Genomic DNA, 24898 nt, shown 5'->3' with positions numbered 1-24898 from the left:
CTCCATAGCTTGTAGGCTCATTGTTGTCTAGCAACATGACTTTCAAGACAGGATTACGTACCACTCTGAAGTAGTACGCATCCTTGTCATCCTACAAGGTTTGGGAGTGACTTGATCCGAAGTCTCATGATCAATATCATAAGCTTCCACTTCAATTGGTGTAGGTGCCACAGGAACAACTCTTTGTGCCCTGCTATACACTAGTTGAAGTAACGGTTTAATAACCTCATCAAGTCTCCACCATCCTCCCACTCAATTCTTTCAAGAGAAACTTTTCCTCGAGAAAGGACCCGATTCTAGAAACAATCCCTTATTGCTTTCGGATCTGAGACAGGAGGTATACCCAACTGTTTTGGGTGTCCTATGAAGATGCATTTATCCGCTTTGGGTTCGAGCTTATCAGCCTGAAACTTTTTCATATAAGCGTCGCAGCCCCAAACTTTTAAGAAATGACAGCTTAGGTTTCTCTAAACCATAGTTCATACGGTGTCACCTCATCGGAATTACGTGGTGCCCCTTTTTAAAGTGAATGTGGTTGTCTCTAATGCCTAACCCATAAACTATTGTGGTAATTTGATAAGAAACATCATGGTATGCATCATATCCAATAGGGTGCAGTTATGATGTTCGGACACACCATCATACTATAGTGTTCCAGGCTATATTAGTTGTGAAACAATTTCCACAATGTCTTAATTCCGTGCCAAACTCGTAATTCAGATATTCATCTCTATGATCATATCATAGATATTTTATCCTCTTGTCACGATGATCTTTCAACTTCACACTGAAATTACTTGAACCTTTCAATAATTCAGACTCGTGATTCATCAAGTAAATATACTCAACATCTACTCAAATCATCTGTGAAGTAAAAACATAATGATATCCACTACATGCCTCAGCACTCATTGGATTGCACACATCAAAATGTATTACTTCCAACAAGTTGCTTTCTAGTTCCATTTTACTGAAAACGAGGCTTTCAGTCATCTTGCCCATGTGGTATGATTTGCATGTCTCAAGTGATTCAAAATCAAGTGAGTCCAAAACGGTCCATTTGCATGGAGTTTCTTCATGCATATATACCAATAGACATGGTTCGCATGTCTCAAACTTTTCGAAAACGAGTGAGCCCAGAGATCCATCAACATGGAGCTTCTTCATGCGTTTTATACCGATATGACTTACGTGGCAGTGCCACAAGTAGGTGGTACTATCATTACTATCTTTTGGCATGAACATGTGTATCACTACGATCGAGATTCAATAAACCATTCATTTTAGGTGTAAGACCATTGAAGGTATTATTCAAATAAACAGAGTAACCATTATTCTCCTTAAATGAATAACTGTATTGCGATAGACATAATCCAATCATGTCTATGCTCAACGCAAACACCAATCTTGATGGTAGAGGGAGCTGCGATGCTTGATCATATCAACATTGAGAACACTTCCAACACATATCGTCAGCTCACCTTTAGCTAGTCTCCGTTTATTCCGTAGCTTTTATTTCGAGTTACTAACACTTAGCAACCGAACCGGTATCTAATACCCTGGTGCTACTAGGAGTACTAGTAAAGTACACATTAACATAATGCATATCCAATATACTTCTATCGACCTTGCCAGCCTTCTAATCTACCAAGTATCTAGGGTAATTCTGCTCCAGTGGCTGTTCCCCTTATTACAGAAGCACTCAGTCTCGGGTTTGGGTTCAACCTTGGGTTTCTTCACTAGAGCAGCAGCTGAATTGCCGTTTCATGAAGTGTCCCTTTGTTCCCTTGCCCTTCTTGAAACTAGTGGTTTCACCAACCATCAACAATTGATGCTCCTTCTTGATTTCTACTTTCGCGGTGTCAAACATCGCGAATATCTCAAGGATCATCATATATATCCCTGATATATTATAGTTCAACACGAAGCTCTAGCAGCTTGGTGGTAATGACTTTGGAGAAACATCACTATCTCATCTGGAAGATCAACTCCCACTCGATTCAAGTGATTGTTGTACTCAGACAATCTGAGCACAAGCTCAACAATTGAGCTTTTCTCCCTTAGTTTGCAGGCTAAGAAAATCGTCGGAGGTCTTATACCTCTTGACGTGGGCACGAGCCTGAAATCCCAATTTCAGCCCTCGAAACATCTCATATGTTTCGCGACGTTTCAAAACATCTTTGGTGCCTCAATTCTAAACCATTTAACTGAACTATCACGTAGTTATCAAAACGTGTATGTCAGATGTTCGCAACATCCACAGACAACGTTCGAGGTTCAGCACACTGAGCGGTGCATTAAGGACATAAGCCTTCTAAGAAGCAATGAGGACAATCCTCAGTCTACGGACCTATTCCGCATAATTGCTACTATCAACTTTCAACTAATTTTTCTCTAGGAACATATCTAAACAATAGAACTAAAGCGTGAGATACGGCATAATTTGCAAAATCCTTTTGACTATGTTCAGGATAATTAAGTTCATCTTATGAACTCCCACTTAGATAGACATCCCTCTAGTCATCTAAGTGATTACATGATCCGGGTCAACTAGGCCGTGTCTGATCATCACGTGAGACGGACTAGCCAACGTCGGTGAACATCTTCATGTTGATCGTATCTTCTATACGACTCATGCTCGACCTTTCGGTCTTCCATCTTTGGTGCCTCAATTCTAAACCATTTAACTGAACTATCACGTAGTTATCAAAACGTGTATGTCAGATGTTCGCAACATCCACAGACAACGTTCGAGGTTCAGCACACTGAGCGGTGCATTAAGGACATAAGCCTTCTAAGAAGCAATGAGGACAATCCTCAGTCTACGGACCTAGTCCGCATAATTGCTACTATCAACTTTCAACTAATTTTTCTCTAGGAACATATCTAAACAGTAGAACTAAAGCGTGAGATACGACATAATTTGCAAAATCCTTTTGACTATGTTCAGGATAATTAAGTTCATCTTATGAACTCCCACTTAGATAGACATCCCTCTAGTCATCTAAGTGATTACATGATCCGAGTCAACTAGGCCGTGTCCGATCATCACGTGAGACGGACTAGCCAACGTCTGTGAACATCTTCATGTTGATCGTATCTTCTATACGACTCATGCTCGACCTTTCGGTCTTCTGTGTTCCGAGGCCATGTCTATGCACATGCTAGGCTCGTCAAGTTAACCCTAAGTGTTTTTTGCATGTGTAAAACTGTCTTACACCCGTTGTATGTGAACATAAGGATCTATCACACCCGATCATCACGTGGTGCTTCGAAACGACGAACTGTAGCAACGGTGCACAGTTAGGGGAGAACACTTCTTGAAATTTTAATGAGGGATCATCTTATTTACTACCGTCCTTCTAAGCAAATAAGATGTATAAACATGATAAACATCACATGCAATCAAATAATAGTGACATGATATGGCCAATATCATATAGCTCCTTTGATCTCCATCTTGAGGCTCCATGATCATCTATTACAAGAACATGATCAATGTCATACATCACATATATCATTCATCACATCCTTTTGGCCATATCACATCACATAGCATACCCTGCAAAAACAAGTTAGACGTCCTCTAATTGTTGTTTGCATGTTTTACGTGGCTGCTATGGGTTTCTAGCAAGAACGTTTCTTACCTACGCAAAAACCACAATGTGATAGGCCAATTGCTATTTACCCTTCATAAGGACCCTTTTCATCGAATCCGATCCGACTAAAGTAGGAGAGACAGACACCCGCTAGCCACCTTATGCAACTAGTGCATGTCAGTCGGTGGAACCGGTCTCACGTAAGAGTACGTGTAAGGTTGGTCCAGGCCGCTTCATCCCACAATACCGTCGAATCAAGATAAGACTAGTAACGGCAAGCATATTGAACAAAATCAACGCCCACAACTACTTTGTGTTCTACTCGTGCATAGAAACTACGCATAGACCTAGCTCTGATACCACTGTTGGGGAACGTAGCAGAAATTAAAAATTTTCCTACGTGTCACCAAGATCTATCTATGGAGAGACTAGCAACGAGGGGAAGGAGAGTGCATCTACATACCCTTGTAGATCGCTAAGCGGAAGCGTTCAAGTGAACGGGGTTGATGGAGTTGTACTCGTCGTGATTCAAATCACCGATGATCCTAGCGCCGAACGGACGGCACCTCCGCGTTCAACACACGTACGGAACGGAGACGTCTCCCATGCCTTGATCCAGAAAGGAGGATGGAGAGGTTGATGGAGATCCAGCAGCACGACGGCGTGGTGGAAGTAGCGGGATTCCAACAGGGCTTCGCTAAGCGCTGCGGGAGGAGGACGATGTGTCACGGGAGGGAGAGGGAGGCGCCAGGCCTTAGGTTGGTTTGCTCCTCCTTTTCCCCACTATATATAGGGCCAAGGGAGAGGGGGGAGGCGCACCCCTTGCCCCTTCCTCCAAGGAAGGGTGCGGCCAAAGGGGGGGAGGAGTCCATCCTCCCCAAGGCACCTCGGAGGTGCCTTCCCCCTTTAGGACTCTCCCCTTTTTTCTCTCTCTTGGCGCATGGGCCTCTTGGGGCTGGTGCCCTTGGCCCACATAGGCCAAGGCACACCCCCTACAGCCCATGTGCCCCCCCGGGGCAGGTGGCCCCACCCAGTGGCCCCCCGGGACCCTTCTGGTGGTCCCGGTACAATACCGATGACCCCGAAACTTGTCCCGATGGCCGAAACAGGACTTCCTATATATAATTCTTTACCTCCGGACCATTCCGGAACTCCTCGTGACGTCCGGGATCTCATCCGGGACTCTAAACAACATTCGGGTTACCGCATACTAATATCTCTACAACCCTAGCGTCACTAAACCTTAAGTGTGTAGACCCTACGAGTTCGGGAGACATGCAGACATGACCGAGACGTTCTCCGGTTAATAACCAACAGCGGGATCTGGATACCCATGTTGGCTCCCACATGTTCCACGATGATCTCATCGGATGAACCACGATGTCAAGGACTTAATCAATCCCGTATACAATTCCCTTTGTCTATCGGTATGTTACTTGCCCGAGATTCGATCGTCGGTATCCAATACCTAGTTCAATCTCATTACCGGCAAGTCTCTTTACTCGTTCCGTAACACATCATCCCGTGATCAACTCCTTGGTCACATTACGCATATGATGATGTCTTACCGAGTGGGCCTAGAGATACCTCTCCGCTTACACGGAGTGACAAATCCCAGTCTTGATTCGTGCCAACCCAACAGACACTTTCCGAGATACCTGTAGTGCACCTTTATAGTCACCCAGTTACGTTGTGACGTTTGATACACCCAAAGCATTCCTACGGTATCCGGGAGTTGCACAATCTCATGGTCTAAGGAAATGATACTTGACATTAGAAAAGCTTTAGCATACGAACTACACGATCTTTGTGCTAGGCTTAGGATTGGGTCTTGTCCATCACATCATTCTCCTAATGATGTGATCCCGTTATCAACGACATCCAATGTCCATGGTTAGGAAACCGTAACCATATATTGATCAACGAGCTAGTCAACTAGAGGCTTACTAGGGACATGGTGTTGTCTATGTATCCACACATGTATCTGAGTTTCCTATCAATACAATTATAGCATGGATAATAAACGATTATCATGAACAAGGAAATATAATAATAACCAATTTATTATTGCCTCTAGGGCATATTTCCAACAATAAGGAAACAAATAATAACTTTATTATTGCCTCTAGGGCATATTTCCTTCAGTCCAGCCGGTCGGATCTCGTCCGGCGGCGCGAGGAGGGGATTTTTTTTAGGATTTTCAGACGAGGGGGATCCGGATTTTCGGGAGGGGTGTATATATAGGCATAGAGGGAGCTAGGAGAGTCCAAATGAGGTGCGGTTTTCGGCCACGCGATCGTGATCGAACGCTCTAGATGATGGAGAAGACTTAGGTGGGTTTTGGGCCAAAATGAAGGGGTGTTGGGCTGCAACACACATGAGGCCTTTACGGTCCCTCGGTTAACCGTTGGAGTATCAAACGAAGTCCAAATGATACGAAACTTGACAGGCGGTCTACCGGTAGTAACCCAAGGCCGCTTGGCAAGTCTCGGTCCAATCCGGAAATGTTTAATCCCCACACACGAAAGAAAGCTAGAAATGACCACCGGAGGAGAACGAAGCGCCGGAATGCAAAACGGACAACGGGGAAAATGCTCGAATGCATGAGATGAACACGTATGCAAATGCAATGCACATGATGACATGATATGAGATGCATGACAACGATAACAACACAGGGAGACAAAGACCCGAACCCGAGAAAATAAAATAACTTAACGCCGGAAACGGCAAGAGTTGGAGTACAAATTGGGAAAGTTATATCCGGGGTGTTACACCACTCATCATAAAGTTTTCTAGGGATAGAAACTTCCACATCAAGTTTTTCTTCATAAGATTGCATCAAGGCATCAACGATATGTTTAGTAAACGCTTTATTTTGACTATAAGCTGAGGAGAATTTAGCACGGATTGCAACAAGGAAATACAATCAATCAAAGAGCAATTTTCATAGTTAAATTCCTTGAAATCCATAATAGTGGGTTTAGCCACATCTATGGTTTTAATTTCTTCAATCCCACTTTTATCAAATTTAGCATCAGGATCAAAAGATTCAGAATTCTTGGAACGCCTTCTAGGTAAAGGTGGATCATATTCAATCCCATCATTATCAAGATTCATATTGCAAAACAAAGATTTAATAGGGGACACATCAATAACTTTTAGATCTTCATCATTATTTTCATAGGAAATAGCAGAACACGCTTTTATAAAGGCATCTTTCTTAGCACGCATCCTAGCGGTTCTTTCTTTGCACTCCTCAACGGAAATTCTCATGGCTTTGAGAGACTCATTGATATCATGCTTAGGTGGAATAGATCTAAGTTTCAAAGAATCAACATTAAGAGCAATTCTATCAACGTTCCTAGCCAAATCATCAATCTTAAGCAATTTTTCTTCAATCATAGCATTAAAATTCTTTTGCGAAATAATAAATTCTTTAATATTAGATTTAAAATCAGAGGGCGTCTTATTATAATTTCCATAATAATTGTTGTAGGAATTAACATAATTATTAGAGGGATTACTAGGATAAGGCCTAGGGTTGAAATTTCCTCTATACGCGTTGTTACCAAAATTGTTCCTACCAACAAAATTCACATCCATAGATTCATTATTATTTCTCAATCAAAGTAGACAAGGGCATATCATTAGGATCAGAATAAACACTCTTGTTAGCAAATAATTTCATAAGTTCATCAATCTTTCCACTCAAAACATTAATTTCTTCTATCGCATGCACCTTTTTATTAGTAGATCTTTCAGTATGCCATTGAGAATAATTAACCATAATATTATCTAGGAGTTTAGTAGCTTCTCCTAAAGTGATTTCCATAAAAGTGCCTCCCGCGGCCGAATCTAAAAGATTTCTAGAAGCAAAATTCAATCCGGCATAAAAAATTTGTATAATCATCCACAAATTTAAACCATGAGTAGGGCAATTACGTATCATTAATTTCATTCTCTCCCAAGCTTGTGCAATATGTTCATGATCAAGTTGCTTAAAGTTCATAATATCGTTTCTAAGAGAGATGATCTTAGCGGGAGGAAAATACTTAGAGATAAAAGCATCTTTGCACTTATTCCATGAATCAATACTATTTTTAGGCAAAGACGAAAACCAAGCTTTAGCACGATCTCTAAGCGAAAAAGGAAATAGCTTCAATTTAACAATATCATTATCCACATCTTTCTTCTTGTGCATGTCACACAAATCAACGAAGCTATTTAGATGAGTAGTGGCATCTTCACTAGGAAGGCCGGAGAACGGATCTTTCATGACAAGATTCAGCAAGGCAGTATTAATTTCACAAGATTCAGCATCGGTAAGAGGAGCAATCGGAGTGCTAATAAAATCATTGTTGTTGGTATTGGTGAAGTCACATAATTTAGTATTATCTTGAGCCATTGTGACAAGCAAGCAAACTAACACATAAGCAAACAAAAAGCAAGCGGGCAAAAATAGGCGAATAGAGGGAGGATAGAGAGAGAGGGCAAATAAAATGGCAAGAGTGAAGTGGGGGAGAGAAAAATGAGAGGCAAATGGCAAATAATGTAATGCGGGAGATAAGGGTATGTGATGGGTACTTGGTATGTTGACTTTTGCGTAGACCTCCCCGGCAACGGCGCCAGAAATCCTTCTTGCTACCTCTTTTAGCACTGCGTTAATTTTCCCCGAAGAGGAAGGGATGATGCAGCAAAGTAGCGTAAGTATTTCCCTCAGTTTTTGAGAACCAAGGTATAAATCCAGTAGGAGGCTATGCGCGAGTCCCTCGCACATGCACAAAACAAATAAATCCTCGCGACCAACGCAAATAGGGGTTGTCAATCCCTATAGGGCCACTTACGAGAGTGAGATCTGATAGATATGATAAGATAATATTTTTGGTATTTTTATGATAAAGATGCAAAGTAAAATAAAGGCAAAGTAAATGGCAAAGTAAATAACTAAGTAGTAGGAGATTGATATGATAAAGATAGACCCGGGGGCCATAGTTTCACTAGTGGCTTCTCTCGAGAGCATAAGTATTCTACGGTGGGTGAACAAATTACTGTTGAGCAATTGACAGAATTGAGCATAGTTATGAGAATATCTAGGTATGATCATGTATATAGGCATCACGTCCGAGACAAGTAGACCGACTCCTGCCTGCATCTACTACTATTACTCCACTCATCGACCGCTATCCAGCATGCATCTAGAGTATTAGGTTATAAACAGAGTAACGCCTTAAGCAAGATGACATGATGTAGAGGGATAGACTCATGCAATATGAAGAAAACCCCATCTTGTTATCCTCGATGGCAACAATACAATACGTGCCTTGCTGCCTTTACTGTCACCGGGAAAGGACATCGCAAGATTGAACCCAAAGCTAAGCACTTCTCCCATTGCAAGAAAGATCAATCTAGTAGGCCAAACCAAACTGATAATTCGAAGAGACTTGCAAAGATAACCAATCATACATAAAGGAATTCAGAGAAGATTCAAATATTATTCATAGATAGACTTGATCATAAACCCACAATTCATCGGTCTCAACAAACACACCGCAAAAAGAAGATTACATCGAATAGATCTCCACAAGAGAGGGGGAGAACATTGTATTGAGATCCAAAAAGAGAGAAGAAGCCATCTAGCTACTAACTATGGACCCGTAGGTCTGAGGTAAACTACTCACACTTCATCGGAGAGGCTATGGTGTTGATGTAGAAGCCCTCCGTGATCGATGCCCCCTCCGGCGGAGCTCCGGAACATGCCCCAAGATGGGATCTCGTGGATACAGAAAGTTACGGCGGTGCAATTAGGGTTTTGGCTCCGTCTCTGATCGTTTGGGGGTACGTGGGTATATATAGGAGTAAGAAGTACGTCGGTGGAGCAACAAGGGGCCCACGAGGGTGGGGGGCGTGCCTGGTAGGGTAGGGCGCGCCCCCCTACCTCGTGGCCTCCTGTTACGTGCCTTGACGCAGGGTCCAAGTCTCCTGAGTTGTACTCGATGAGAAAATCACGTTCCCGAAGGTTTCATTCCGTTTAGACTCTGTTTGGTATTCCTTTTTTTCGAAACCCTAAAACAGGCAAAAAACAACAATTCTGGTCTGGGTCTCCGGTTAATAGGTTAGTCCCAAAAATAATATAAAAGTGGATAATAAAGCCCAATAATGTCCAAAACAGTAGATAATATAGCATGGAGCAATCAAAAATTATAGATATGTTGGAGACATATCAATCACCACCACACCGTCAATGTCGGAGTTCTCCCTCAACTTCTCCTCTCCCCTTGCTGGATCAAGAAGGAGGAGGCGTTCCCGGGCTGTACGTGTATTGAACGCGGAGGCGCCGTTGTTCGGCGCTTAGATCAGAATCGACCGTGATCTGAATCGCTGCGTGTACGACTCCACCAACCGCGTTCTTGTAACGCTTCCGCTTAGCGATCTTCAAGGGTATGAAGATGCACTCCCTCTCTCTCGTTGCTAGTATCTCCTAGATTGATCTTGATGACACGTAGGAAAGTTTTGAATTATTGCTACGTTCCCCAACAGATGCTAGGGTGAGGATGGGGCACACGATGACAGGCCATAATGTCATAACCGTAGAAGCATCGGTCCACGATCACGGTGGCCCCACGGGCGCGCGGTCGAAGAGGAGACGAGCGCCCAGGGGCGTCTGCCGAAGAAGCAGAGAGTCGTCGATTTAACAAGGAGAACGGCTGGGTCGGTCGATCAATTACGTTGGGCGAAAACTAATTTTTTAAGATAGTACAAATGCAAGCGCTTATATATACATGCATACACTCATCCTTATAAGCGCACACACGCACACCTTATCCCTATGAGCACCTCTCCGAGAGTGAGCCGACATATCATCTTGAGATTTTACGAAGTCATCGTATGCGCCTCGTAGTCGACGGGAACGTCTTCTCCCATTAAACGCGCATCGCCGAAAATACTAAAATAAATCCAGAATAAATGCGAGCACCAAGACTTGAATCTTGGTGGGCTGGAGATACCACTGTCCACCTAACCATCCAACCACAGGTTGGTTCGCCCACGCGAAGACTATGATCTCCCCATAATGAACTGCAAGCACATATACCGGTGGATGAGAGACATGCGGTACTAGCGATGCTGCTGATCCGGTTTCATCAATACGGATATCTAAGATCCTTCCGAGTGCTTCACAGTGTACATGTGCTAAGGATGTCACATAGACAGAAAAATGAAGTAATTAATGAGGAGAGAGAGCATTATGATGACGCGAAAAATAACCTATGCTAAGCATGTGGACCTATGCAAAATGACTATCAAACAATACACGAAGGAGTTTTGTTACTAAAGAATTAAATAAAAAAGGCTTAACAACAAAACCTAAGCATTGATGCACTGGGGACATTAGTTGCTAAGCATATGCACTTAGCATCTCACTTTAGCACCAATCCGTTGGAAGAGGCCTAACTACCCTTGGATCTTTGTCAACCTAGCCATGATAGTAAGAGCAAAGAGAACACGATGGCACTGCTCACCGAGCAAGTTTGGGGAAATCAGGTTGAGGGTCGGGCCATCGTCTCTAATGCCCAGCTCAGGCATCTTGTCGAGACCCAGGGGCCGCTCGTTCGCCACACACTGGCAGCGTCGCTCCTCTTGCAACTTAGAATAAGAGCAGACCTCACGTTACACCCAACTACATGCTGAAGTAAAGATAATGCGGAAAACTAATTCATCGACAAGTTTCATGACTTGATCATGCGCCTATTGGGAGGCCTTGATCTGCTCCTCGCAGCCTCTATCGCCGCTAGCAGGCGCTCCCCATGAATGAGTTTCAGCTTGTGCCGGCGGCGGACGAAAGCAGAGGACCCAGGCCAGTCGCTACAGTAGTATACTGGATGCGGGGCGGTAAAAGAAGTTTATTGGAACACGAAACTGAAAATAAAATCCGAAATTCATCTTCCGTGAAGGTAAATCCATCAACCAAGATTTATTCACCACCCTATAGTTCATACGAGAAAAATCACAGGCACACGCAAATAGGGAATGAACGGGAACAAATGGAAAAGAGGGAATTTCACCTTCGAACGATCTGTTACATTTATTGTCCGCACGCGTCCTGTTCCTCCACCCCCGCGTCGCCTCTGCTCTGGCGACACGGGTGAACCCCCACCGTCGCCATCTCCCCCCCCCCCCCCCCCCCCGTGTCTCGTTGCCGCCTGAGGAGCCCGCCGGCGAAGCCCGGGCAGGCTCCAGGGAGGGTGGCGGGGCATCTCGCTGGATGGCGTGGCGCGCGAATCCCGGCCACTCGGGTGCGATTCGGCGCCGGCAGGCGTTGCGGAGGCCGCTCCGGGTGTTCGGCGGCGTCGGTCATCGGTGTGGGTCCCTTGCTCCGGCGCCAGCGGAGGGACGCGGCAGAGGGACGACGGAAGGTGCGTGGCGGCCGGACTCAACCGGCCTTGGTCGGATCTGGCGTGGCTGCGGCTGGGCGCGTCGTGGAGGTGGCTGGCGGGGCATGGGGCGATCTTCGGTGGACGCGGTGGTGCGGGTGCTGGCGGCGCAGCTGCGCCTCGCCGGAGCAGCATACCGGGGCGGCGGCCTCCTCTAGCGGGGTCGGCCGGTTGGTGGAGACGGCGGTGCGCGCCCAGGACCCGGCAGCACGTCTGCTACTGGCCGGGGGGTCGCGTGGGACGACCTCGGCTGGGACGGGCGCGGGCGCTGGCGGGAGCTTCCCCTTGGTGCTCTGCGGTGCTGCTTTGGTGGTGGTTGGTGGCCGGCTAGTTCGGGCTTGCGGTGATTGAGCATCTCCGGGAGAAATCCTTCTTCGGCCTCTGCCGGATCCGGCGACGGCTACGCACGCGGGCGCCGCACTCTTTCTTGGAAGCGTCGTTTTGGTGTGGTGTTTCTCCCCGCAGCCTTGGCTCCGGAGGGAATCCTCAGATCCGCGGGGATCGGACAATGAAGGCGTCTCCACGTCTTCTTCCTCCTTGGAGGCATCGTCTCGGAGCCGGCTACAACTGGAGACCGGTGGAAGGCGGCATCTTCGCCGCGTGGTTGCAGAGGCGACCGTTTCGGGGGCGCTGATTTCTGTTTGGTAACGATGATGGCGTCGAGAGGAGCTTGGTCGCAGCTCGGGCTTCGGTAGTCGGTTCTTCCCGGCGTGTCCGAGGTGCTCTTTCGTGAATTGCCTTGTTGCTCTGAAGTCGGAGCTGCGGTGGAGCGAGTCGAGGTGGTGACGATGATAGGCGCTCGGTGGTCGTTTGCGGCAGGCACGGTCGGCGCAAGTCCTGCATATTTCCCGGGCGATGATCATCGTCAAAGTCAGAGCTGTGAGTTGTTCGTGTGTGTGGCCATCTGTTGGCATGTGCCGTCGTGGAGTCTGTTTCATATTGGTGGCCAGGTTGGCCGGTGGCACCCATGTGTTTATGGGTTGGGTTGTTTCGGTTTTAGCCCGGTTTTTCGTCAATTAACAGGGCAATTCTCACTTCTTCTTAATCAATGAAAATGGCAAGTCTTTTGCCTCGTTTCAAAAAAAATCTCACCTTCGAGAACCCATAGATAACTTGGGCGGGTGGTGGTCGTCGACAGGCATCGCGGTCGCGGCTGATACGTGCCGAAGGGAGAAGAGACTTGGGCAGACGGGGCAGAGTATAGGAGACTGCGGTGAAGGAGGGCCGCCGGGAGAGGAGAGGTGCCGGGGGCAGGGCTGTGGCCTTCGGCGGCGACGGGGCGATCTCATACGGGGGTTGAGGATATGAATGAGAGCAAGATTTTTTTAGACCAAGATAGGGAGGAGTTGATTTCACTTTTTTTTCATGGGGTAAACATCTGTCCCACATGTCGGCACATAGTTTTGCGAAAGGAGTCGCGCGAGCGAGGACGTACGAACGAAACGAACTACGACCACTGACCTACCATTGTGATCGCAGACTCATTTAGGAGTAGAAGAAGAGAAGAGAGACAGAGAAAGGATTTTACATTGAAAAGAATAGAAGCAGGCAGAGCCACTACAAGACCTCAGGTTACCCGACGAGTGCATGCAAGGCTTCGGCCAAGGAAACAGCTTGCCCGGCCTAGGTAGGCTTTGCCTGCAGGCTGGCTAGCCAGCCACGGTGGTGGCGAAGCAACCAGCCGTGTGCCTGGCTTTGCGGTCCTCAATGACCATGCTCACCACGTCAGTAGGGTCCGTCATAACACCCTCGAAAATCTGAGCATTTCACTCCTTTCAAATGTGCCAAATGAACCAAGATCATCACCGCGTCAGTGTCTCCATAGCTGTTTTGGAGCAGCCTTCCGTGCGTGCAACCACCGGTCCTCCAAGCTCAAGCTCCTGTCGTTGATGTCAGAGAATCTCCAGGCGCGTCTCCAATAGACCCTCCCCAGACGATTTTGCCGCGCCGGCGCCGAAAAATCTGCCCAGCTGCCCTCCAGAAGCCCGTATTTCGCTGGCTCGGGACGAAACTGGTGTCGGCGGACCCAGACAGAACCCGGCACCCTGGGAAGCGCCTGGAGCGCCGGCACAAGCGAAAAGGGCACGTGGGTCCGCATTGTCGGCGAGTCGAGCGCCTCTCCCGCCGTTTCTTTCCGTTTTTCCCACTTCCCTCCCATTTTCTCATTTTCTCCCACCAATCTCCCTCTCGCTCGCCTCCCAGTCGGCCGCCATCCCACCCAAGAAGTACATCGTCCCCCGCGCTGCGGCAACCGCGACCGCCTCCGTCGCCCAGCCGAAGCAGAAGAAGCCGAGGGAGCCGCCGTCCAAGCCACCGGGCATGACAAACGCCGATTGAAGGGCGGAAGTTCAGCGGCGGGAGGTTGTCACCACCGACCGGCGGAACAGGACCATCGCCAAGAAGGCCCGTGACAACGCGCCACGCGCAGCTGCGGCTGCCGCTTCGGCGGACCAAGCTGAGGCCGAGGCGACTCACGCGGGGATGATGAATCCACCCGGCAGCCACGCCGAGTACGCACCCTGGGGCCAGCAAGGCGTCGGCTCTCCGTCGTAGCAGCCATGAGGATCGCCCTCGCCGGGCTATGCCGACAGGGACGCTCACGGTGGGTTCAACTCAAACGTCACCTTCCCCCATGGACACCCGGCCCAGCGCACGCCCTCGCCCGCCTTCGCCGGTGTGCAGTACCTTCCATACAACTACTTGCCGCCCGCCTATGCTTCCTCCCCGACGCCCCCACTCCGCCGTGGCGCGCTGCCCTTCTCTCACGTCGGCGACACCGACGAGACCGAGGCCGACATGGACGACATCATCGCGGCAGGTTCGGCCGCGGCCCCCGGTTTCGTCACCCCGGACGAGACGGTGGATCTCAGCGGCGGCATGGACGGCGAGCTCGACTACGTCTACGGCGAGGAGGAACAGGAGGAGCAGCAGGAGGAGGAGGAGGACGAGAAGGAGGAGCCGGCGACTGTTCCGGCGAGGAGGCGCAAGAAGAAGAAGCGGGCGGCAAGGTCAGGCGAGCCGTGCATCAAGTGGGCGCCCAAGGAGGAGGAATGCCTCGCCGAAGTATGGAAAGTCGTCTGCCTCGACCCGACCACCGGCACGAACCAGAGCATCGAGACGTACTGGGAGCGCATCAAGGCCGAGTTCGACGAGCGCAAGTTCGTCAACCCCTACTTCAAAGGCGTCTACATGCAGCGCGGGTCGAAGGCGATGGCGAACCATTGGGGGCGTATCCAGGGGCGTGCAACAAATGGCATGGGGTCGTCGAGGAGGTCGCGGCTCGCCCAGAGAGCGGCGCCAGCGTTGAGGATCAGGTATGCCACCCCGGTCTTCCGCCTGTCTTCGACGTGTGCGCCCGCCAACTGTTTGTTCCTTCACGCAGTTGCTGCGCATGTTCGCCCTGTATCGGCAGAGCAACAATGATGCCGAATTCAAATACCTCCACGTTTACAAGTGCATTGACAAGTGCGAGAAGTGGGCGAAAGTTCGGCGCACCCTCGACAAGGCCAAGGAGATATACAAGCCGGACGCGCCGACTCCGGACGCGTCAGAGGGGCGGCCGGACGGCAACAAAGGTGCCAAGAAGGGGAAACACGCCGACGCGGCCACCGCTCGAGTACATGAGTCCATCGAGTATTGCCTCGCCGACGCACACGCCCGGGTCGCCCTGCGTGACGAGAAAACCGCGGCGCGGTGGTTGTCCTTGATGACGAACATCGCCATCAAGATCGACCTGCTCCTGACCAACGTCGCCGCGAAGAAGAGGAACACCAACCCGGCTTTTCTGATGGGCGGGGTGAACATACTCCAGAGCACCAGCGAGAAGCTCAAGGCGTGGTACATGGCGGAGCGCGGCCTCATCCTGAACCAGCTGCCGACGACGGCGACGCCAACTCCCGCGCCCACGCCCACGCCGCCGCCAAGCCCGCGTGATGACGCCTCCACGACGCCCAGCAACACCGAAGCCGCGCCGACAACGCCTAGCACAGAAGCAGCTCCGACACCGCCAAGCCCATGCACGCCGACTCCGCCGACGCCTGAGGCCGACCCCGCCGAGTGATATGTTGTGCACGCGAACTTATGCCGCTCTATTTTTTATACGCCTGACTATATCCGATCGCCGAACTGTGACTTGTGATCGCCGAACTTATGGCGTCTTTTGTAAGCGGAAACGATCAAGTTTGAATTTTCCGCGTTCTGGGGCCGGCGCCTAGAGACGTGACTGGGAGCTATGTCGCCCCCAGGGGGCGAACTAATGCCAGTCGTCCCCAGGCTATTTTTTTTAAATGTTTGGGGGACCGAATGGCTGGAGATGCTCTTAGGAATTGGAAAGGCAGCTCCGGCCAGGCAGGAAACGCATCCAAACCTCTCCTGCAAAAATGCAGTGCACGAACACGTGGGTACCCTGGGTTCGGCCAGCCTCGACGCTCAAGGTTGTCAGTCCTGTCACATAACAAACATCCTCGGTAGTCGCTAGCGTTTACTTAATCTTTGAGATGGCTCAAAGCACGAAGTCCTGTCTATCTAGTGGCATGTCACTCTTTATTGTACTGATGAAGAAAGATCACGGGTTCAAAATCCATCAATCAATAACAAAGCCACAAGCCCTATCTCTACCATTCAATGGCTGACAGTGGGTCCCATGCACGGGGCGTGCCTATTTAGCACTGTGTCAGTATACAAATATGATTTGCACCGTATGTTTTTTCAAGAAGGGGCGCTTTATTACTTAAAAAATTTAAATATTACACCCGGCCTCTGCGATTTACACCGTATATGCACGTTAAAGCCAAGTTATAACACCAATTCAATGTATGCCGCAAGTTTTGTCACTAAAGTGATTTCTAATGCCAAGTTTTAGCACCAGTGTAATTGATTCATGAAGAAACCTATGTGGATAGTTTTGCGCCACAACCGCCTGGTCTTCTGCCTCCTCGTGCAGGGGGTTGTTAGAGATATCAGGTCTCTGCATACTACTGTCAAACATACATACTTACATATCGCGTGCGAGCGTGTGTGTGTGTGTGTAGGCTAGGGAGCCATGTTCAGGGAGCTAGTTTATTAGCCTAGCATTCTCTTGTTTGTAACCGTAGGCCTTATCTCTCTATCTCCCTTACTTGATTCTCAAGATTAATCTGAACAACTTATATGCTTATCTCAGGGATAAGCCCCTGCCTATATAGACACATACATATCACCTTCAATGAGGTAAGACGCTTCAAGCAATCTTTACATGGTAATCAGAGCCTCCTTCTTCCATTACATCTAGCTCCATCATATCATCCCCGTCACCACTCGCAATGTCTTCTTCCTCTAGCGCTCCTCTGTCCAGCATCCATGGACAAGTTATGGAGAAGCTCACCAGGACGAACTACATCCTTTGGCGTGCACCGATCACGCCGCAGCTCATCAACGCGGGTTTTTTCGGCTATGCCTGGAACCACCCCGGAGCCAAAGAAAAAAAACCATCACCACGAGGAACAAGCTAGGAAGTAAAAGATGAAGTTGTCCCAAACCCTCTTCGTCACGCCTAGGTTAGGGAAGACTAGCAGGTACTTGTGCATCTACTGAACAACTTATTCCGAGAGGTTCTTGTTAAGGTCACCTCCATCCACAAGGCACATGAGCTTTGGATTGCACTCGCGAGCATGTTCTCATCGCAGTTTCAATCACATGTGAACGACAACCACATCACCCTCTCCAACGCGTAGAAGGGAACCCATACTGTGGGTGTCTACTTTGCCTACATGCTCCCCCTCGCCGTCGAACTCGCTACTGCGGGAAAGCCATTGGACGAGGACGAGGTGATCTCCTACATCATCGTCGGTCTTCACAAGGAATACCAGCCCCCCTGGTGTCGACTCTCGATGCCCGCACTGAGGCGGTCTCCTCGATGATCTCTTTGCTCAAATGAGTAATTTTGATAAAAGAGTGGAGATGTTTCATGGCTCGAGCAACACCGCCGATTTCAAATATTTTGCGACATGGTGGTGGTTCTTTCTACTATTCCCTGCCGTGGAAAAAGGGCAAGAGCGGCGGCAACATCAGCACCAACAACCAGCGCTCCAGCGGTTGCCCCTCCTACACCAACAACAGCGGCCATCGCAACAGCTCCTCCAAGTCCTCACGGATGTTGTACATTGTTAGATCTACGACAAACCAAGCCTGACAAAGATTGATAGTACAGGTTTGAAGAAGATGATGGTGACTCTTCACAGGACGAGAAGGTGGCTGGCGCCTATGAAGGGTCATATGGAGTCAGCACGAATTGGTACGTTGACAGTGGCGCCGCAAGCCACATCAAGTCCACACTGAAAATTTCACCAGGAAGGAGAAGTACTGCGGCCAAGATCAAGTCCACACTGCAAGCGGAGCAGGTATGAGGATTCAACATGTTGGTCAATCAGTTATGTGGAGTGGAGTGGATTGGACTAGTTAGGGTTTGGTTCTAAGAGGATGGAGACAAATATATGTGGGGTCAAGATGGGCCAACATGGCTCCCGGCCCTCTGCATATCTGCCCCCTATTTGAGCTAAATATGAGAGGTGCCGATCAGTCCGGACATTTAAGGCCGGTGTGAGGTGTTCGGGTGGGTCTTTTTTTTACCCGCCAATGACGGGCCGTCCACTTAAGCGTATAGAGGGTTTGGGATGCTAGGCTATAAATCCTTTGGTAGCTAAAGTAGTACTCCCTCCGTAAACTAATATAAGAATGTTTAGATAATTATTTTAGTTATCTAAACACTCTTATATTAGTTTACAGAGGGAGTACTAGAAAAGATGCTTGGCTATAGCAATGGAAAACGATTAAAAACAACTGGTTGATTTCTCACTCGCGTAAGATGCCTCGTGCACCAACCACGTGTCCCTCTGTGGCCCCATCGCTCTCTAGTCCCCGCTTATCTGTTCCACAGCCGCACGGCCTCGTTCGCTCTCTTTCCCGCATCTCATTCCCCTCCACCGACGATGCATCCACCAGCGCTGCCGCAAACCGCCGTGGCCGACGGCGCTGCGCCGTCGCAATCCGCTGTCGCGTCGCAGCGCCCGCCGTAGCCGACGCCGCTGTACGGCAGCATCCCCACGCGCCATCGTAGCTTCCGCCGTCGGCGTCGCAGCTTACCGCCATCACTAGTGCAGAACCGGGCAATAGCACCGGTTCGTAAGGCCCTTTAGTGTCGGTTCGGTAACCGGCACTAAAGTGTGGGCACTAAAGCCCCCCCCCTAGTACCGGTTCAGCACGAACCGGTGCTAAAGGGCAACCACGTGGCACGAGCCAGCTCCGGGCGCGCGTAGGACATTAGTACCAGTTGGTAACACCAATCGGTACTAAATGTTTGGGTGTGCTTTGGTTTTATTTTTTATTTTTACTTTAATTTTGTGTTTTCAATTTAATTTAGTGATTTTTTACATTATAATGAGTTGTTAAATCATTAGGTGAAAGTACCGCATATTAGTTTGACTGGATGCATGTGGATCCTAGCTAAGTCATCAAGTATATGCCATATCCATATTATATACTTGATCACCTAATTAAGTGATTGAGGTAATATGGATATGGCATATACTTGATCACTTAGCTAGAATCCATCCAGTTGAAACTAATCCGCGGTTTCTTTCATAAATGATATAATAACTCATCATCATCATCATCATATTAATATAAAAACTCTTGCATCATATATATCATCACCAACAACAGTTTTCATAGCTAGCTAAAAATCATCATATAATAGTCGTCTCATTACCACTACTTAATCATCATATAGTCATTACCGCTATCTAATCACCACCAACACTAGCTTAAAGAAGAAACATTCACTTGTACCAAAAGCAAAGATATCATCAAGTTCAACAAGGTAATGATTATAAGCGTTCATAACACCACAAAAAGCAAATCACTCTTTGAGATTAAGTTCAAGACGAAGAACGCGGACATGAGAGGACAAGTACTAAGAGCATGAACTAGCTAATCACTCCTGCTGCTCTCTCTCAGGTAAAATAGCATAGAACATGTATAGCTTTCCTGATTCATCATATTGGAGCATGCAGATGAACCTGTCTCCTAATCGTGGGTTGCGCTTCTGATTGCTGCCCCCTAGTACTTCTCTGCAATCGTTCACAATTTTGCTCTAGTCTTTTACTATTAAGCATTCATTGTTATTAGAAATCCCGAATGCACTAAAGTGCATTGTAGGATATCTTGGCCGTAAGCTAACAATATTCATGGTACCTTTAGTCTCGATCCAATCAGGCACAACATTCATCGGGAGTCCCCGTTGAAGAACATCGTATAGTAACATACTTAGCAATGGAGTTTAGCTTAAAATATAATGTATGCAAAAGATGCACTGAGGAGAAATAGTAGAAATCTTACCATCTTTCCTAAATATATGTGACCGTAGTTCAGTACGGACACTATTGGTCGCACGTTTTGAGTACTAACATTTCTAAGTGCGGGAATTTTTTTGTCTTGACAGCATCAAGATCCTCAAGCCATGAAACATAATGACTTGTCTCCTCGCAGTTTAGTTCAGCCTTGGGACAGTGGACGGTCCTGTCTACCAAGTGCTGGACATGTTTGCTTGATTGGAAATAAGCTGTCAATATAAATTACTTGTCAACTCTTTTTGAATAAACAATATCGAAGACATAAATATGGTTGATAAACTCACATAATGGTAGAACTGGAGGCGTCTCCACATCGACCCAGATGTCTCTATTACCTTCAATATCATCTTTTGGACGAATATCAAAGGTGATAACCATATCAGGCTCAAATGCATAAGCCTTGCATAGTGCTTGCCAAGTTTTGCATTCAAAATAGGTGTATGTGCCTGCATTGTATAATTTGACATTGAAGGTATAACCATGCTCGGTCTTCAAGTAAACTTTTACCTCCATAGTTTTGTTAGGACTGAAACCTATCTTATCCAAGATAAAAAATTCTTGCATGGCAGTGGATACGCTAGTAGAATAGTGAAAAAAATTAAATTAAAAGTTGAAGCAAATGAAACATAAGTCATGCTTAATTATGAAAAAAAGACTTGTCGTTCTGACTAACTGTATCCACTTCGAAGTTCTCATCCAGCTTGATGCTGAAGCGCCTATCATCAACTAGAAAATTTCTGCCGCATAGGCTGCGCTGGTCTTCGCAGTATTCGCACATAATGAAATCGTGTTTGTCGTCAGACGGCATTCCTATGTTCATAGGTGAAACATTAAACACTTATTAGTTCTATTAATTCAACTAATTCAACTAGTTCTGTTAATTCAACTAAGCACTTACAAAAAATATACCTAAATAAAGTAGCTCAACTAATTCAACTAACTAGTTCAACTAATTAATTCAACTAAACTAGTTCAATTAATTTTCTTACTAAAAATAAGGTAGCTAGTTATATATAGTAAAATGTTAATTAGATAATCAAATCTCATATAAATAAATTAAATATATATCTAACATATAATTTATATCTAATTCATCTAACATTTGACATTAATATCTAACATATGTTCATATATATGTGAAAATTAAGCACCTACTAGTTCTATTAATTCAACTAAATAAACTAGTTCTATTAATTCAACTAAGCATTCACTAAAAATAAACTAGGTAGTTCTATATAGTAATATTTTGATTAGATCATCAAATCTCATATACCTAAGTTTTCTTACTAAAAATAAATAGTTCTATTAATTCAACTAATTCAACTAAGAATTTACTAAAAATAAACTAGTTCTATTAATTTTCTTACTAAAATATATAAAGTAGCTATATATAGTAATATTTTAATTAGATCATCAAATCTCATATACCTAAATTTTTTTACTAAAAATAAACTAGTACTAATTCAACTAGCTAGTTCAACTAAGCATTTACTAAAAATAAACTAGTTATATTAATTCAACTAGTTCAAATAATCTCATATACCTAATTAATTAATATCTAGCTAATTCATCTTACAATTGACATTGATATTTAACTTCTATATCTAATTCATCTAACATTAACATTCTAACATTCTTATCTAGCTAATTCATCTAATTCGATCATCTAATTAACAATTTGACATGCATTAATCTAAAAAACAGAAATAGAAAATAAGTAAAAAAATGTGTGTGTGTGTGCGTGCGCACGCGCGTGCGTGTACGTGCTTGTGTGTGTGTGTGTGTGCGATCGAGGGCGGCGGCGATATGGCAACGACGGGGGCGGCGCGAGACGGCGACGACGGGCGGCGGGGGCGATACGGCAACGGCGGGGGCGGCGCGAGACGGCGACGATGGGCGGCGGGGGCGACGGCGAGCGGCGGGGGCGGCGACGACGACGTACAGCGCGCGGCGGGGGCGGCGAGTGGCGGGGGTGGCGCGAGACGACGATGACGGGCGGCGGGGGCGACGACGACGACGTACATCGCGCGGCGGGGATGTCGACGACGGGCGGCGAGGGCGGCGCGCGATGGGCGACGGCGACGACGATATCGGGCGTTGGATAGAAGACGGGCGGCGCGTGGATGAAAACTGGATTTTTTGTAAGTGCCATATATATAGGAGGGACCTTTAGTACCGGTTGATGGCTCCAACCGGTACTAAAGGCCAATTTTGGCCAGGTCAAGAGGCGGGAAGTGGACCCCTTTAGTACCGGTTTGTGGCTCCAACCGGTACTAAAGGCCCCCCATTAGTACCGGTTGGAGCCACGAACCGGTACTAAAGGTGTTGCGCTGCCACCCGCGGTGCACAATGTTTAGTCCCACCTCACCGAGCGAAGGGCAGCCGCACTAGTTTATAAACCCAGCCGCGGTTGCTCCTTCGAACTCCTCTATATAGCAGGCTTCTGGACCTAACTGGTGCGCTGCCCTGTGAGTCTGCCGGACCTTCTGGGCCTGAATTTGCACACCCTAGGTCTAGCAGGCCCACTGAGCAGCGCCCCAACAATTTTTTTTATAGTTTTTTCTTTTCTGCATTATTTATTTTCTTCTATTTATTTTTGAGTAATTTTTTATATAGTTTTTTTTCTTTTATGCATTATTTATTTTCTTCTATTTATTTTTGAGTAATTTTTATATAGTTTTTTTTCTTTTTAGCTTTATTTATTTTCTTCTATTTATTTCCGAGTAATTTTTTCCTGTATTTAGTTTCTTTGTGACCCTCTCTACTCTTTCGAACATGCTATGCGGGTGAAATAATGATACCATGGCAAGTTTCAACATTTTCAGAGTTTATTTTGTATTGATTTTCAATTTCATGGCCATTTATCTCTCTAAACAATTCGGTAAATGACTGAAAAACAGCAAATGATGTCAGAAAGTGTTGGAAATTGATGACGTCGCTTTGAATGCTGCATAATGAACGCAAAAGAAGTTGGAATTTCAAATAAGTATAAAAAACATTGAAGTGTCCGTATAACAGATGAGTTCTCGTCCGAAACCCTGATACTCCGAAAGACATTGTCCAGTTTGTACACGAAGTGCGTCCAGTTTTTGCCGTGACCCTCTCTACTCTTTCGCACATGCTATGCGGGTGAAATGATGATACCATGGCAAGTTTCAACATGTTTAGAGTTCATTTTGTAGTGATTTTCAATTTCACGGTCATTTAGTTCTCTAAACAATTCGGTAAATGACTGAAAAACAGCAAATGATGTCAGAACGTGTTGGAAATTGATGACACCGCTTTGAATCCTGCGTACTGAACGCAAAAAAAATCGGGATTTCAAATAAGTATAAACAACATTGAAGTGCACGTGTAACAGATGAGTTCTCGTCCGAAACCCTAATACTCTGAAAGACATTATCCAGTTTATACACGAAGTGCGTCCAGTTTTTGCCGTGACCCTTTCTACTCTTTCGCACATGCTATGCGGGTGAAATGATGATACCATGCCAAGTTTCAACATTTTCAGAGTTAATTTTGTAGTGATTTTCAATTTCACGGTCATTTAGCTCTCTAAACAATTTGGTAAATGACTGAAAAACAACAATTGATGTCAGAACGTGTTGGAAATTGATGACGTCGCTTTGAATGCTGCATACTGAACGCAAAAGAAGTCGGATTTCAAATAAGTTTAAAAAATATTGAAGTATCCGTGTAACAGATGAGTTCTCGTCCGAAACCCTAATACTCCGAAAGAGATTGTCCAGTTTGTACATGAAGTGCGTCTAGTTTTTGTCGTGACCCTCTCTACTTTTTCGCATATGCTATGCAGGTGAAATGATGATACCATGCCAGGTTTCAACATTTTCAGAGTTCATTTTGTAGTGATTTTCAATTTCACGGTCATTTAGCTCTCTAAACAAATCGGTAAATGACTGAAAAACATCAAATGATGTCAGAACATGTTGAAAATTGATGGCGTCGCTTTGAATGCTGCATACTGAATGCAAAAAAGTCTGAAGTTCAAATAAGTTTTTAAAAAATGAAGTATCCGTGTAACAGATGAGTTCTCGTCCGAAACTCTGATACTTCGAAAGAGATTGTCCAGTTTGTACACGAAGTGCGTCCAGTTTTGAAGTGAGTGGAGAGAGTGAGGGGCGGCCGGCGGGGAAGGACCGGCGCGGGGGATTGAAGGAGAGACCGAGTGAGTGGAGAGAATGAGGGCGTAAATATGTAAAAATATACATAAAAAATACATTAATTATCAATGATCTTTTTGTGTACAATCTGAATTGTCAATATGAGTCCTCAACGGTTTAGAAACCGGTAAAGACTCATATTGCGACCACAAATTCTACATAGAGTTCAATGAAGACAAGTGCTTGTGATAGTTTGAGAAGTAACATATTTAAGGTGGTAGAAATCTTGCTAGGGGAGCAAGGTGGGACTAAAAACAGCCTGCCACAACCTCTTTACTACTGGTTCATACCACGAACCG

The 24898-nt window shown here is 46.4% G+C and overlaps 1 pseudogene; it reads left to right on the top strand.

The window, feature by feature from the left end:
• The first annotated feature begins 17816 nt into the window (after positions 1-17816).
• Positions 17817-17957, top strand: LOC125533326 (small nucleolar RNA Z247; annotated as a pseudogene).
• The last annotated feature ends 6941 nt before the right edge of the window (positions 17958-24898 follow it).

Source organism: Triticum urartu, chromosome 1A, assembly GCF_056163025.1.
Source record: "Triticum urartu cultivar PI428250 chromosome 1A, HENAU_Tu73, whole genome shotgun sequence".
NCBI lineage: Eukaryota > Viridiplantae > Streptophyta > Magnoliopsida > Poales > Poaceae > Triticum > Triticum urartu.
This window is presented reverse-complemented; position numbering and strand designations above follow the sequence as displayed.